Raw genomic sequence first — 17,199 nt, 5'->3', positions numbered from 1 at the left:
CTTTGAAATGACAAGAAATGAAGTAAACCCGAATTAGAATTTTAAAATTCAAGAAAAATTATCAAAGTGACCCCTCATCATTGCTAGCAACTGGTTAGCTGCCGGCCAGTGCTGAAGCTCCAACTTAGGGTTTGTTTGGTTGGAGGGGGAGGGGAGGAAAAATGAGCCCCTCCCCTCATTTGGTTAAAAATTTTGGAGGGGAGGGGAGCTAAAATGTCCCCTCTGCCGCCTCCTCCTATTTTAGCTTCTCTTCAAATTGAGATTTTTTAAGGGGAGTCAAATTTTTGAACCATTATATCTTTATAATTTTTTTAATATTCTACTTCTACCCATAAAATATATTATTATGATATTTATTTCAAATAAAAAATATATTATCCTATGTAAAAATAAAAAAAATACATTATTAGAATTAAAAATATATTATAAAAAATTATTTAAATAAAAAATTATAATATTATAAAATTAATTGTTTTTTATAAATATGTTATTTATTAAATATATTTTAAATCTGGAAAAAAAGATAGCCTAAAGAGAATAAAATTTTATTTTTCTTAGAGCACATAAAATTTGTTAATTTGATTATTTTAAATATATTATTATATTAATTAGAATAAAAAATTACTGTATCAATTTTTTAATACACATATTAACATAATAAGACTGAATTTTTATTAAATTATATAATTTAAATTAAGATGTAAATTAATTTATATAATATATCAATAAAAAACATAAATTAATATATAATGGTAAAATAGTAAATTAATTATTACTATCCCTTTCCTTTTTGAACCAAACAAGGAATCATTAAACATCCTCCTCTCGTTTCTTTTTTAATCAAACCAAACAAGATGAGGATAAAACCTCCATTTCCCTCAAACCAAACAGGCCCTTAGCTAGAGAAGGGAGCATGTGTTTTTTTGGTCGGACGAAACCTTTTTTTAAAAGGGAGGAAAGTGGGATTGATGGGATTTGATCTCCCATAAAACTAAGGGTAACCGGTGGGCAAAAATACCTTCACAATATTGTTGTGTTGAAAACAAAAAAACAAAAGTTAATTCTTTTACTTTGGTGCCATCATTTTCCCTTCCTTCCCAAATGTTTTGTTTCTTGTTTCTTTTTATGATTTTTCAAAGATTTACATAAAACTCTGTGCTATTTATTTTTAATTTAGAATGTTTTTTCTTTGAAAAATGTTTGAAAAATCATAAAAGTTGAAAACAGTTCTATTTTTCGCTTATAAAATATCAAAATGTCATTCATTAAATGTAGAATATAATAATTAAAAAAACAAAAAAAAAAACATATTTGGAGAAGGGGGAAAAATGATGGGGCAGCATACACCCCACTCCAAATCCCTCAATTAGCTTCTATATTTGAAACCAAAGGAATATATCTTAAAAAGTGGCTAGAGTGGTGATATTTACATTGGTAAGAGATCGTTAGCCGTTAGATAAGCCCTATTCAAGGGGAAATAACTTAAAAGATGCTAAATATGCGATATTAAATTTGCCGTTTGTATGAATATTGAGGCTGAGACTTGGACGCACTTGCTGCCATAAAATAATAGAGATAAGCCTTCGCCGACTAATTTGGACAGGAGGAAGTAATGATTGTGGGGTCAAAATTAAATGGTATGGTTTGGTTGACAGATATCATCTGCAAAACATATAAAAATAAAAGGCTAAAATATACAAAATCGTTGCACATCATCTCTGTAACCTTTAAAAGTTTAAATTAAAAATCATGACATTTCATATTTTGACTATAAATTCTCCTGCCATTAAACTACTGTTAACTTTAACGATTTTTGCCAAGTTATAATTTTTAAACTTTTTATTATATGTCATATCAATTAAAAAAATAATACTTATCATTTGACATGTAATTTAAACTATTTTATACTTTTTTATTTTAAAAAGACAGTCAAATAAATATTTTAAATATTTTTTAAGGTATTTTGTATTTTTAGTTATTTTATTTTAAGTTTTTAGAAAAAAATTTCAAATTTCATGTCAAATATCAAATATTATTTTTTTAATTGATATGGTATATAATAAAATATATAAAAATTGTGACATAGCAAAGTCTGTTAAAGTCAACGGTAATTTTAACGACAAGGGAATTTATAATCAAAATATGAAATATCAAGGTTTTTAATTTAAATTTTTGAAGGTCAAGAGAGATGCAACTGACTCAAACTTTAGGGGAGTTTTATGTATTCTAGCCAAAATAAAACTATATCATCTATGTTATTAAGTTTCTTAAAAATGTAAAATAATAATACAAACAATTTATAGTTTCAGTAAATGTTCATATTTCTTTGTTTATTTGAAGTTTCGAACAATAAACTAGGATATACTCTTCTTTAATATATGACTTAATTATTGAGTTAATTTTAGTCTTAAATATAAGACCTCTTTTTTATATTTATCAATTTTTTTGAATTACTCTTATAGATACTCCCTCAACCATAATCAAGTAGAAGAGAAAGAGGATATTAAGAAAGATGCTTATAGTGTTTTAGAAAAAATGTGCCATATTTCTTATAATTACTAACTTACCTAACTTCTTTAATCTAGTCAAATTAATTAAATAGGTTTTATATTAAAGACTAGATGAGTATATATATTAATTGGAAATTTATATCCTTCACATGCTTAAACTATTATTTATTAAAATTAAATGCAAATTTAAAAATTAAAATAAATTCATTAAAAAGCTAAATTTACACAATTATTTATTTGGAAAAAATTAACCAAAATTATATATATCATGTATTGTTTTCTTGAAAAGCCGTTTTAACCCAAAAAAATATTTTCTTAAACTAATGACATATGTATTTTATTTCTACATAAACATGTAAAAAATATGTTTATTTAGATACATAGATGCATATGTACATATATATAATATTTAAAATTTAAAATATATTGATGTGTAGGAATGGAGTGTAGAGCTTTAATTTGTCGTGGGGGAAGGGTTAAACCGTTGAAATGGAGAGGGGGAAGATGCAAGAAGAGGGAATCCGAACTCCGAAGGCTCAAGTTGGCAAGTTGAGAGTTTGAAAAAGGGCCATTTGAGTAGCAGGAATGTCAAACATTATGAATAATGGAAAAATCGCTTTAGAAATTTATCCCTAAGTGAGGTTATTAACAATATAATATTCAAATCTAATACGGTGATACAATATTGCAATTAATAGGTATATGACATTTTCTTAAAAAAGTAAAAAAGTTTCTTCACATCACTTTTTAATCTCTCAAATTTTTCTAGACATTATTTCTCCAGTTTCTTTTTAATATTATTGATCATCTTTGAGACCGTTGACTTCATATGTACTTATGTTAATATCAGATAATAATGCAATATTTTTCTATGCAATTGACTACTATCTTTTTCATCCATTATCTGGCCATGCATTATCCAAAATTTATAGCTTTAATTCATTTAAGCAATCGCTAACTTTAATCAGCTAACAATCCAAGATAGATAAACAACTCAAAACCTAACACAAAACTCAAAATCCAAAGTAAAGAACCCAAAACACATAATCCAGTAGTCAAAAATAGGGAGAATGAAGCAAAAATCTTAACTCACCATGAGGAAGATTCGAAGATATGAAAAGGGAAAAAGAATACGCGAACTTGTTAACCTATAGAAAGCCACAAACATAGCGAATCAAAGGTGGGGAATGGAGGAGAACACAAACTCGCTACAAAAGGAGAACGACAAACCCAGTAACAAGAGAGCAAGAAATAGTGGTGGGGATGCTGAAATGGGGTGATCAGAGGTAAAAGGAGCAAAGGACAAAAGGCAACATAATAGTCTAAATTTGAAACGAAAAATGAGGTCTATTAGAGATTTTAAAATGGACTACTTAACGGTTGTTTATAAATGACTATCAAGTATTTTTTTTTTTAACAATTTTTTTCCCCAAAGAAACCTTCAAAGGGTGTCTTTGGATTGGTAGTGGTAAAAGTGAGATTTATTTCATCTAATTTTTGGAAACATAAGTTATGATAAAAATAAGTTAGTATATTGTGATTAGTATTTGGATTAACTTTTATAAAAATCTGTTTGATAAATTAAAATTTGTTTGGTTAAATAATAAAAAAAATAAGTTTATATGTAAAATGATTAAAAAGGACGTGAGTTTTAAAATGACTTATAAACTAATTTGCAATTTAATGATACACATAAATATTTTAGAGAAATCATGTAGCATATAATATAATTAAGTAACTTATTTAGCTTCCTCAATCTATTTAAACTAGTCTATTGGGATCCTATATTAAGGAGCAAAGATAGTATATCATATGTATACAATTTGATAAAATTTAGAAAATACTAAATTAAAATACTTAAATTTATTAGTTAATTTTTTTCTTATAACAAAATAAATTATTATATCAAAATAAGATCCACTTAAATATTGTTATCTTTCTTCTCACCTTTATTGTTTTCTCTCTCCATGTTGCCAACTAAAGCAGTTCAATTTTTTTTTTTTATAAGAAGTTCAAATTTTTAACTTTTGTTTCAGCTTGGCTTTTTCCTAGAAGCTCATTCTATCTTAAATCCAAACATCACCTCACCTACAAATGAGACAGTGACAACGTTGTACATTTTTCAAGCCACGTTTGAGCCTCTACACTGATGCTCTAAACACGCTCAAATAGGGGTCTAAGTTACCTTACAATTCTTTATAAACAAAAAATTGTTGAGTATTTAACTCAATGATTTCCGGACCAGTGATTGGAGTATCAAAAGGCTCGTTTTTTGGCCAGAAACCATTTCAGAGGTTGGGCCGTGTTGAGTCAGTAAGAAAAAAACAGTTATTAGGTCAGGAACCAAAGCGACTTTTGAAAAAGCAGCCAGGTCATAAAAGTCCAACTACAGTGAAGAAGGAGGAAGAAGAAGAAGAAGAAGAAGGAAAGCGTGGAGGATGAATCAGCAGGAAAGAAAATCAGTGCATACCTTTGATTTTTTTTTTTAATAGTGGAAATAATGAAACAAAAACTGATAATAAAATCAAAGTTAAAACCTGAATCAGTTGCTATCCATGAAACTCAACTACGTTGGAGTTAGGACGACTGGACTTGAGGAAGAAAGGTGAAGACATGAAAATGAAACCACAAAAAGATCGGAGGATAGGAGAACAAAATGCTTTAGTGGCACTTCCTTTCTCTTTCTTCTTCGATGTTAATAAATTTAATTTTTCACCTATCCTTGCCACACACAGTCCCTGAGATGGTAAAAACTTCTTATCCTTCCTTTTTTTTAAAGCTGTGAAACTCTTATTTATGCATTTCTATGTTGGGAAAATTATAAATAAAGACCTTGAAATATACAAAATTATTATTTGGGTCCCTAAATTTATATAACTCCTGTTAGAGACCTAGTCTCAAATAGTAATTATGAAATGACTGGGAAAAGACTAAAATACCTTTCTACTCTTCATATCCCTTTCTCATTTTGTCCCTTCTCTCTCTCTCAATGCCTCTCTCTATCCACGTCTGTCTTGTCTTTGAACCACTTCCACAACATCACTCCCTTTGACCACTATAGCCACCCTCTCTCTCTAGGCATGAGCTCTCCGTCTCAGTAAATAAAAATTTTCAATTATAGAGAATAAATACATCTTACTTATTTGTAAAAAAAAAAAAGTTTCATGGTCTGTTTCTATCCTCTCTCTGATGCACTCCACAGTCAAAACCAAGTCACAAAAGGCATTGCTTGCAAACTTGGCTTCATTAATTTGGAGTGCATATCAGGTTTTTCTTGTGCCTTCTTTGAGAATTCCAGTTCCTTTTGAGAATCAGTAGTTAATAAGCTAGTACATACATGTGTATGGCTTTAGGGGGAAGGATATTAATGGTTTGGATTGGAAATCTATTTAGAAGACGTGCAGGGACGAGTTTGATGATAACGGCCGCTTGTTAAATTACCAGTCTTTGTGTTTAAGACTTATGAGGTTGAATATTCCAATCGCCCAATTTGTTTGTTTCCTGTTTCAAGGTCGCTTAATACACTTCCAGGTTCTTGTTTGATAATTGCACACTGATAGTGAGCGAGTGTTTAGAAATTCCAAAGATGTTTAGTAAGGTAAATGACAACTTCTGATAAACAATTCATAAAAATTTAAAATTCTATGTTAAATTGACAATTTCCATAATTCCTTAGTGAATAACAAGTTTAATAAGGTGAATGATAACTTCTAATAAGCAATTCATAGAAATTTAATATTCTATGTTAAAATGACAATTTGCACAATTTCTTGGCGAATGACAAGTTTAGTAAGATGAATAACAACCTTTGATAAGTAATTCATAGGAATTTAAGATTTCGTGTTGAATTGACAATTTTCACAATTTCTTGGTGAAATGACAAGTTTAGTAAGGCGAATGACAAATTTAATAAGACGAATGACAATTTCTAATAAGCAATTAATAGGAATTTAAGATTCTATGTTAAAATGACAATTTGCATAATTTCTCAGCGAATGACAAGTTTAGTAAGGCGAATGACAACTTCTAATAAGCAATTTATAGGAATTTAAGATTCTGTGTTAAATTAACAATTTCTACAATTTCTTGGTAAATGACAAGTTTATAAAGCGAATGACAAATTTAATAAGACGAATGACAATTTCTAATAAGCAATTAATAGGAATTTAAGATTCTATGTTAAAATGACAATTTGCATAATTTCTCAGCGAATGACAAGTTTAGTAAGGCGAATGACAACTTCTAATAAGTAATTCATAGAAATTTAAGATTCTGTGTTAAATTAACAATTTCTACAATTTCTTGGTAAATGACAAGTTTAGTAAAGTGAATGACAACTTCTGATAAGTAATTCCTACAAATTTAATTTTCTTTTTTCAAATGACAATTTTCAGATTCATTTAGCAGATGACAAGTTCTGATAAGAAATTCATGATAAGTTTAGGTAGGCGAATGACAACTTCTAATAAGCGAATCTTACAAATTTAATTTTCTCTTTTCAAATGACAATTTACAGATTTATTTAGCAGATGACAAGTTCTAATAAGTAATTCATAACAAGTTTAGTAAAGCGAATAACAACTTCTGATAAGCATTTCATACTAGTTTAATTTTTTATGTTAAAATGACAGAATTTTCACAATTTCTTGATGAATGACAAGTTTAGACAATTTCTGATAAGCAATTCATATAAATTTAATTTTCTCTATTCAAATAATAATTTTCATACTTCTTTAACAGATGACAAGTTCTGATAAGCAATTCATGACAAGTTCAGTTAGGCAAATGACAAGTTTAATAAGGCGATTGCAACTTCTGATAAATAATTCATGAGTTTTAAGTTTCTGTGTTAAAATAACAGAATTTTCACAATTTTCACAATTTAGTAATTTTTGTCATTTTTTATTCTTGTCATTTGATGAAATAAAAAAAAGCTATTTAGTGATGGATTTTCCTTTTGATTTCAACCCAACTAGACCCAAGACATCTCTTCTAAATACCCAGCTCCTTCATGTTACTTCGAATTTTTGCAACCTCACTGCACCAAATAGCTTCGGCATATATGTTAACAAGGAGAATGTGATACCCACTGTTATCTGGCTCTAATTTTGTCAGATTTTGCATTGCAATATGAGCAATTTCTAAGTAATCCTGAAGTTTACATCCAGTTAACAAGGCACCCGGATAATCTCATAAGCATTTTCAACCAAGCCAGCCAACACACACCGTGCATCATTTAAGAGACATCCATTCGATCTGATTTAAAGCCATGATCTGCTATGCCTAACGGATGACCTCTTTGCTTCCACCTATCATCATTATTTCGCCAACTTGATGCTAATGTTGTGGCTATAAGCCTCTTTCTTACACTTACTTCTCATCGAATCTTCTGGGAATTTAGGATACACAAGACAACATCCCCATGTGGCTATCAAGTAAGATGGATTGAAGAAGCTTGGGTATTTGTCTCTTGTTTCTAAGCTTGCATAATCATGTGGGTTGGGGGAGAAGGAGAAGGAAGAGGAAGGAGAGGAAAAGAAAGAAAGAGAAGGACTTAGACAGGGAGAGGAAGAAGAGAAAGAAAGAGAACAATACTAGTTTAGACAGAAGAAAGAAAAAAAGAAGGCATTTTTGTCTTTTCCCTCACATTTTAAAATTTATATTTAAGACCCGGTCTTCTGAAGTAATTAAGTGAATTCAAGAACCAATTTTGCAATTTCATATATTCGGGAGTCTTTATTTATGATTTTCCCTTCTATTTCTCATATTTGTGTATTATTAGATATATTATTGTGACATAAGTGACTTAATTTATTAGAAATTGAAACATTGATGTTTATTTTTAAATTATTTCATAACTTAATATTTTATTGTATATTATTCTATAAGTATATAATATTAAATTTTATTTAATTATTACATTATTGGTCTAACTTTTGGTCCGACCGGTTGAACCATAACCTGTTAGTTTTTCTAGTTTAATATTCGGTCCGGCTTTTAAAACATTGATTTAACTTCTTATTGATTTTATCTTGCAGAAGGAAACTCATAAAATTAAAACATATGGGAAGAATAGATTCACAGCCTGCCCACCATCGTGTTTTCATTTTCATGTTGATGGTTATTTTATGGCTCAAGACCTTTCCATTGGCCTATACTTAGTAGCGTGATCTTGCAAACTTCTTGATGTAGTAGTAGTGGTGATAATAATACTCCATACGTTATCTTTTTCTGCGTTATCTTTTTTTTCCCCTTAAAAATAATGTTAATATTACTCCCTGCGTTATCTTTTTTTCTCCCCTCCAAGTGCGTTATCAAATACTCCATACGCGCGGATGTATACTAAGAAATTATTTTCTGGCAAAAAAAAGTACACTAAGAGATTACTTAGTTTCCGAAAAAAGTTTTTGTTTTTTATTTATTATAAAGTACTCCTTCTAGTTGCTCATATAAAGTGGCTTTTAAAAATAAAAGCCGATCCAAATTATAAGGTGCATAGTCAGAATATCAAATAATGTACCATTTTAATTCTATAATTTTAATCACTTTCTCTTCCGGCAAAACAAAAAATTAATGGCTTTCTCGTAACTTGATACTATTTCTGATCCTAATTATAAGAACTAGTTGACTCATTTGAGGAGATTAAAAAAGTAAATTGAATTAGTTATTTGTCATAAATAGGTGTTGTCTTTTCTAAAATATCCTTGCTAATCAAGTGTATTGGTTAGAATTACCATTATTAGAAGGACTATTTTAGAAAAAAAATGTATAAATATGAGAGACAAAGTGGATTGGGATCTTATATTTAGGATCAAAATAAAAGTTAAACAAGATCTTATATTAAGCACCAGAGGTAGTATTATAAAGTATCCCTTTAATTAATAGAGTATAACTAAAAAGGTTAAGGTGCAAAAATACCCACTAATTTTCTTTTTAAAAGTACACCAAACACTATCTATTTTTCTCAGATGCAAATCTATCCATAAATGTTCAAAAGCGAAGCAAAAATGACAATTCCATTATCCAAGGGTATCCAAGTCAACATAATCCTCTACTTTCTCAAAACACCCTCATCCTCTTCATCGATCACCCATCCCACCACAACATGTGCGAATCCTAACATAACCATCTTCAAACTAGCAAAATATTGCATGAACAGAGATCAAGCCATATAAACAATCAACAAATCAAATAAAAAATCATCTCATATCAATAAAGTCAGATCAAGTTGTAATTAAATTGAAATAGAAAAATAAAATTTAAAATAAAAAATTGGAGAATTGAAGAACAAAAAAGGTTGGCAATCAACGCTCCTCAAGCACAATTAAGATCGAAGAATTGAAGATGGAAGAAGTGAAGAACAAAAGTGAAGCTCATCCAGCATTACCAGTAGCATCTTCCATTCAAAATACCTATGAAAATTTCTCCAATACCCAACCAATTTTAACTCAAACAAAAAACATAAAGAACCAGATTTTACTATAAAAAAGAAGAAGCAAACAATCAAGGAAAAATGACAGATAAAGAAAGTGGAATATATGATATTTCAATTTGGGAAGCTAAGGAAATATAATGACAGAGAGGAAAGTCCTTCCCAAATTGAAATTTTGAAATTCAGTGAAATGACAAAAATACCTTTTGTTTTTTTTTTTTTAAAAAAAAACTCAGCCTCTCACCGGCGACCGGCCACAGGTGTAGTGGCTGTCGGTGGAGTTTTTTTTTCGGTTTTTTTTTTGTACGTGTGAGAATATTGGTTCAAATTGGCGGGTGGGGATTTGATCCCACAACCTCTTGGCCATTTGGGCCAACAAAAAAAAAGACTATTAGTGTAACATCTAGACTTTTAGGCCTAGAAGTTCCAGAAATAGCCTAAATTAAATAGGTTACCAAACCCCTGTGAGCAGAAGTCCCAAAGATGAAAAAGGAAGGTAAAGCAGTTTCAGGGACTAAACTGCAAAGTAAAAGTTTTCAGGGGCTCGAGTGTAATTAAGGTTAGAGGCTCCAGTAAAGTCTCGAAGGCCCAAAAAGAGAAAAGAGGCTAGATACAGGCCAATGGGTAAGTTAGAAACCTCAAAGAGATGGTTCTATGAGGTTAGGCTTAAGCAGGGGTAAAACCGTAAATTCAAAAAGTTATGACCAGCAAAGGCAAAAATGGAAGAGTGTACAGAAAATTCCAAGAAAATCCCAAAAAAATGGAAAATAATATTCTAAGACTCTTCTATGAAGAGAAAAGATGAAAATACCCCTGAGGCAGCTTAAATGGAATTTATGAGGTTGTGACCGGTAAAAAGTATACCGTTTGAGGTAATTATTTGAAATAGCAAGAGACCTCAAAAATGTATACAAAAATGAGGTTAAATGGTTGAAAGGTTGTACTAATTTATAAAATTAGTCCCGCAACCAAAAGACCAGTGGAGTGGCTTTAATAAATTAAAGAGCCGATTTTGCCGATAAAAGGGCATTTTGGTAAATAAATTTTTATGCAAGGTTTAAAGGAAGTGTTATGGCCTAAGAAAATTCATAGATATTCTCTAGAATTAAAGGGAATTTATAAAGTAGACAGAATAATTTTCTGAGCTCCGAAAGGCCATAAAGAAAGCCGGAGTAAAAGTGCACCGATAAAGTATTAATCAGAGTCTTGCACTTTACTTGGACCACAAGTCGCCACTTGTCAAGCCTTTAATGGATGGTAATTAAAGCTTTCCAAGTGTCAAGCTACCAATGGAGAGGATCTTGACTTTGGAATTTAATTACATTATGATTTAAGTTAATTAAGAGAGAGGATTAAGATTAAGTAGGCTAATGACACTTGGCATAACATTAATGATGGTTTGTGGGATATTTTGAACACATTAATGAGCTCATCTCTCCCCTAAATCAGATGGCAATTTCGTGTAAGGCATGAAGAGAGGGAAAAAGAGAGTTTTGAGGGAAAACCAAGAGAAAGGCATCAACTTTGGTCATACAATCAAGGTTCAAGGTGAGTTCTTGGCTCTAGATGTGTTCTTGCCTTGGTTTCTTTCTCTTTTATGGTTGAAAATATGTCTTCTCTCCCTTTTGATGGCTGGTCAAAATGGTTGATGAGTGGGGAAGGGAGTTTGGTTGTTAGATCTTGCTAGAACAACTCAAAGTATGGTAGATCCAAGTGGATCTATGTGAAAATTGGAAGAATTACGTGCTGATTTGATGGCTTTTTCGAATTATTTACTGTTCATATCTGGTTCTGAAATTTGGCATGCTTAAAGTACACTATGATGATCTTTAAATCCATGGGTAGAACACTTTATTTGGATATGTGTACGATTTATGGTGATTTTTCAAAGTTAGGGTTTGAAATCTGGAAACAGTGTTGAACTTTTGGGAGATTGTCGAGTTCCGTACAATTCTGGTACTGTTCTGAGTAGAATTGGTTCCTGAAACTATTTTTTATTTAAATTTAACTTAATTAGCTTTCAGTGAGACTTGGAAGCACTCAATTTGGAGTTTTATAGATTTAATTATGAATTTTCAAAGTTGAGCAAAAATTCTGGAGATTCTGCGTGAACAGTACCCGCGAACCAAAATTTCCAGATTTGATATTCTTGAATCTAAAGCCATCTAAAGTGGTCCTAATTGATAGGAAATAGATCATAAGGATGTAAATGATAAGATTTATATTAGAAAAGTTAGAAAGAAAACCCTAAGACTAAGAGAAAGGGGTTGAGGTTCAAGAAGCTAGTCTTGAACTTTATGTAATCTAATGGTCCTAATGGATTATGTCATCATTATGGTTATGTTTAGGACCTTTGAAACATCCAAGAGGATGTTTAGTGATGTTGACCAAATGCCCACATGGTTGGAAAGTCAAGGGAGTCAAAGGAAAGTAAGAGGAAAGCTTGAGGTGCAAGGTAGTGAACTTACCCTTTATGTGCTTGACATGGTATGCTTATGTGTTGGTTTGTATTTGTTGTTTGAATGATGTTGTGACATGATGATTGTTGCTGGAAATGCTATTTTTAATATGTTCCCATGGCCATGCATTTTTATACCAAGCATAAAGCATGATGGCATGTCACTAGTTAACTTAAGTTTATGAAAAACTACATACCATACACTAGCATCCATCTTGTGCATGTATGTGGTAATGTTTGCTACTGAGATTCCCCCGAATCTCACCCCCTCCCTAACCAACCATTTAGGTCAAATCAATGATGGGCACTAAGGGCATGAGAAGCAAGGAGAAGAAGTGGAGAATTATTAATGCTAATGATTGATGTTATTATTCAATGTATAATTCTCCTATGTTGTAAGTTATGTTATGAATGCCATCAATTCAATGTATGTGCTTAGGATGTTTATGGCATGAATGAAAGTATATGAGCATGAATGGGAAAAAGTAAGCCCATGTTAGGTATGCCAAAGAAATAAAAAGAATTAAAGTAAAGAGATATTAAGGGATAAAACGTAGGTCCTGAAGCAGTTAATTTCAAGCTTCAGTTCGACCTATCATATGAATGAGTTAAGCTACGGAATTTGGTACACTTATAATGCATATCCCAAGCTTTAAAATGAGTGGTAAATCACATCATTTGGATGTGTATACAATGAGATATGAATTTTTGAAGTTAAGGCGCAGAATCTGGAAAGTCCAGATTTTACCAAATGAATAGTAATTTTAATCCAATAAACTGTACGTTTTCAGTGAGGATGAGTTTAGTTAAATATTTTTTCCTTAAAGAGCATTGAAAGAGCTTTCCGTAGAATTTTGGAACACCTCCATACGATATTTCTAGAATTAGTTATGATTTTTCAAAGTTGGACCTGTAATCTGAAAACTGGACAGTGAACAGTAATTTTCCGAAAATTAATGTCCAAATTGAAAATTTTAAGCTTAAGACCATCCAAAGTGGTCTGGAATGGTTCTAAATGAATGCTAAGGTATTATATAAGTAAGGTGTGACAATTAGGCCATCAAAGACTTCTTAACCTTATAGTGCAAACAAAAATATAAGTTGACTCTTTTACTATGACTCCAGCCCGTGACAACAATTTACCTAAGAATGACAAGTCTTAATTGAGAAATAACAAGTCTAAATTTGATATTAACAAAGCAACTTTTCCTAATACATAACAAGAAGTAGCATGTACATTAATTAAAAATAACCATAATTTATTTGAAAATAACACGTCTTTACTAGAAAATGACAAGTCTAAACTTGAGATTAACAATGTGTTTTTTTCTGATGCATAACAAGAAATAGCATGTACATTAATTAAAAATGACCATAATTTATTTGAAAATGACATGTCTTTATTGGAAAATGACAAGTCTAAACTTGATATTAATAAAGCAACTTTTTCTGATACATAACAAGAAATAACATGTATATTCCCAAATAAATTGTTGTCATTTTCCAATAAAGACGTGTCATTTTCAAATAAATTATAGTCATTTTTAATTAATGTACATGCTATTTGCTGTTATGTATCAAGAAAAAACACATTATTAATCTCAAGTTTAGACTTGTCATTTTCTAGTAAAGACGTGTCATTTTCAAATAAATTATGGTCATTTTTAATTAATGTACATGCTACTTCTTGTTATGTATCAGGAAAAGTTGCTTTGTTAATATCAAATTTATACTTGTTATTTCTTAATTAAGACTTGTCATCCTCAGGTAAATTGTTGTCACGAGTTGGAGTCACAGTAAAAAGCCAACTTATATTTTTGTTTGCATTATAAAATTAAGAAGTTTGTGATGGCCCAATGGTCTTTTTCTTTTTTGTTGATCCAAATGGCCAAAGGGTTGTGGGATCAAATCCCACCCCTGCCACTTTGAACCAATATTCCTCCATGCAAAAAAAAATGTGACAAAAAAACTCCATCGACAGCCGTCGCAGCCACCAGTGACGGGCTGAGCTTTTTAAAAAAAAAGACAAAGGGTATTTTTGTTATTTCACTGAATTTCAAAATTCTAACTTGAGAAGAAATTTCCTTTATGTCATTATATTTCCTTAACTTCCCAAATTGGAATATCACATATTTCACCTTCTTTGTCTATCATTTTCCCAAGAATCAACGGTGTTATTTGTTCAAAATACCCAGATCTTGCTATCTTTTTCTCCGATGAGCACTTCTAGCCGTGTCATCTGGACTTCGACAAGTGTCTTCTAGCCTTTGATTTTTGCCTATGACTGACTAAGAGCATCAAAACATCGAGCATCAAAGATTTGAGTATATCTAACCGCATTGTCATCGTCTCGATTTCGTCATCATCATTTACACCCATTACAAAAAAACAGACTTTAGGCGACGACTTTCGGCGGAGACAAAAAAAGTCGTTGCTGAAAGTCCACTTTCAGTGGCGACACCAAAAAGTCGCCACTGAAACTAAGATTTTCAGCGGTGATGAGAATGTTGCCGCTGAAAGTGGACCTTCAGCGGCGACTTTTTTTGTCGCCTCTGAAAGTTCACTACTGAAACTAAGACTTTCAGCGATGACAAAAGTGTCCCCGCTAAAAGTGGACCTTTAGCGGCAACTTTTTTTGTCGCTGCTGAAAGTGGACTTTTAGCGGCGATTTTTTTGTCGCCACTAAAAGTTCACTGCTGAAACTAAGACTTTCAGCGGTGACAAAAGTGTCACCGCTGAAAGTGAACCTTCAGCGGCGACCTTTTTTGTCGCCGCTGAAAGTTTGCTGCTGAAACTAAGACTTTCAGCAGCGACTTTTTTTGTCGCCGCTGAAAGTGTAATATAATAATATATATTTTATTTTACAATATTAATGAACATATTCAATTTGGCTCAGCGATAAGAAGATTGGACACGAAAGGAGGTGGTCACGAGTTCGAACCTTGAAGAAGACACATTTAAGGTGAAAATATTTGGACAATGACGTGGCGAGGAGGAGTGATGTGACAATGACGTGGAGGTGGCTAGTGATGATGTGGCGGTTGGCGGTGATGACGTGGTGGCCGATGGTGATGATGTGGTGGCCGGCGACAATGACGTGGCGCCGTCGGTGATGACGTGGCGGCCGGTAAAGCCAATTCTTCTTAGGCATTACTTTCAGCGGCGACAAAAAAGCCACCGCCAAAAGTGTTTTCAATGGCGACAAATGTCGTCGTTGAAACTTCTAAAAGTCGCCGCTGAAAGTATCTTTCAACGGCAACCTTTTTAGTCGCCACTGAAAGTTTTCAGCCATGGTTGCTACGGCAACGACTTTTTGGCGGCGACTTTTATACTTAGTCGCCGCTGAAAGTCAATTTTTTTGTAGTGACCTTTGCCGCTGCCACGGATGATGTCACTATAGGCATTAGTATGTGAAGAGAATGGGTAGACAGGTTGAAAACTCAAGTGAGATTTGGGTATCTCCAGCTGCGTCACTGTTGTAGGACTTTGTCGTGGTCGCCGTTTGCACTTTCACTGCCACCGCCACTATTGGTAGAGGATACCACCATGGTCTCTACGATTTGAAGAATATGGGGAGACAGGGAGGAAGGGTGAGGAATCAAGAGAGATGGAAGAAGGGTAGGGAAAGTGGGAAGGGCATCAATAGAAATCCATAAATTTTTTTACTTTTTTAAATTAATAAATTAATAAAATAATATTAGCTAGCATTATTTTTATTTTTAGTTTTTCTTCTACTAACAACTAGGATATTATTATAGCCACATGAGAATCTATGTCAACATTTTCAATCAAAATCTCTTTCTCCAATGGTTAACATAATTAGGATTAACAGCAGTGTTTTTTTGCTCCGCTTTTGATCATTGATGGGTAAATTTGCACAAGAGAAAAGTATAGAGTATTTGGCAGACTTTTGAGAAAATATGGTGGGTATTTTTTGCATCTTAACTCTAATTAAAATATTGGGATGATTTTAAACAAATGAAGCAATCTAAGATTTTTTCTCAATAATCTCCGTGAAGAATGCCTAAAACACTTTATATAAGGGACGGGAGAAAGTAATTGGGAAGTTAATTAAATGAAATGCACAGCAGTTGAATAAATAATTATGAGGGACATTTTTGTAAACATCGTATTAAATATTCATAGTTTTTTTATTTTAATATAAATATTTATTGTTAATAGCATTAAGGGCCAAAAATTCGTTGTTTTTTTTTTATACATACAAGTATCATCTTATAGGAAGTAATTCTATTCAAGATATTATCAGACACTAAATGTTGGTACCCCTTCTAGCGAGAATTTGAATATTTGTTCATTACCTTGTGAGCAGTTAATCCCTTCTATTAAACCCAACCCCATTGGTAGAACCTTTTTCTATTACACTTATGCATCCTTCCATTGGAAGCAATCATGTTCGAGGCACTATCGGATAGTACATGTGAATACATCTACTAGTAAGGATTCAAACCTTAGTTTACTGTGAAGAACTAGTTTTTTTTTGCTAGATCTAATTCTTATTGGTTTGTTGGCAAAAGTTCATTGTCTACAACATTGCTTCTAGGCTTTTTATCCACGGTCAGCCCGCCAAGTCCATCCAAACCCACTAATGGAGACATGCCCCCGCCATCTTTTATTTGATTGGATTCAATATATTTCTTTTGGGCTTATGATAGTGTGGATCCTTAAGTTTGACCTTGCCCTGGGCCAAGACATCAAACTAATGCCCGGGGTTCTCATGCATAAGGACCTGGTAACTAGCACCTAAGGTAACACATCTATTTTTTTTTCCCAATTTTTAT

Source organism: Neltuma alba, unplaced genomic scaffold, assembly GCF_004799145.2.
Source record: "Neltuma alba isolate B1F8T4 unplaced genomic scaffold, ASM479914v2 tig00011557_pilon, whole genome shotgun sequence".
In the NCBI taxonomy this organism is placed as follows: Eukaryota; Viridiplantae; Streptophyta; class Magnoliopsida; order Fabales; family Fabaceae; genus Neltuma; species Neltuma alba.
Note: the sequence above shows the minus strand (reverse complement) of the source record.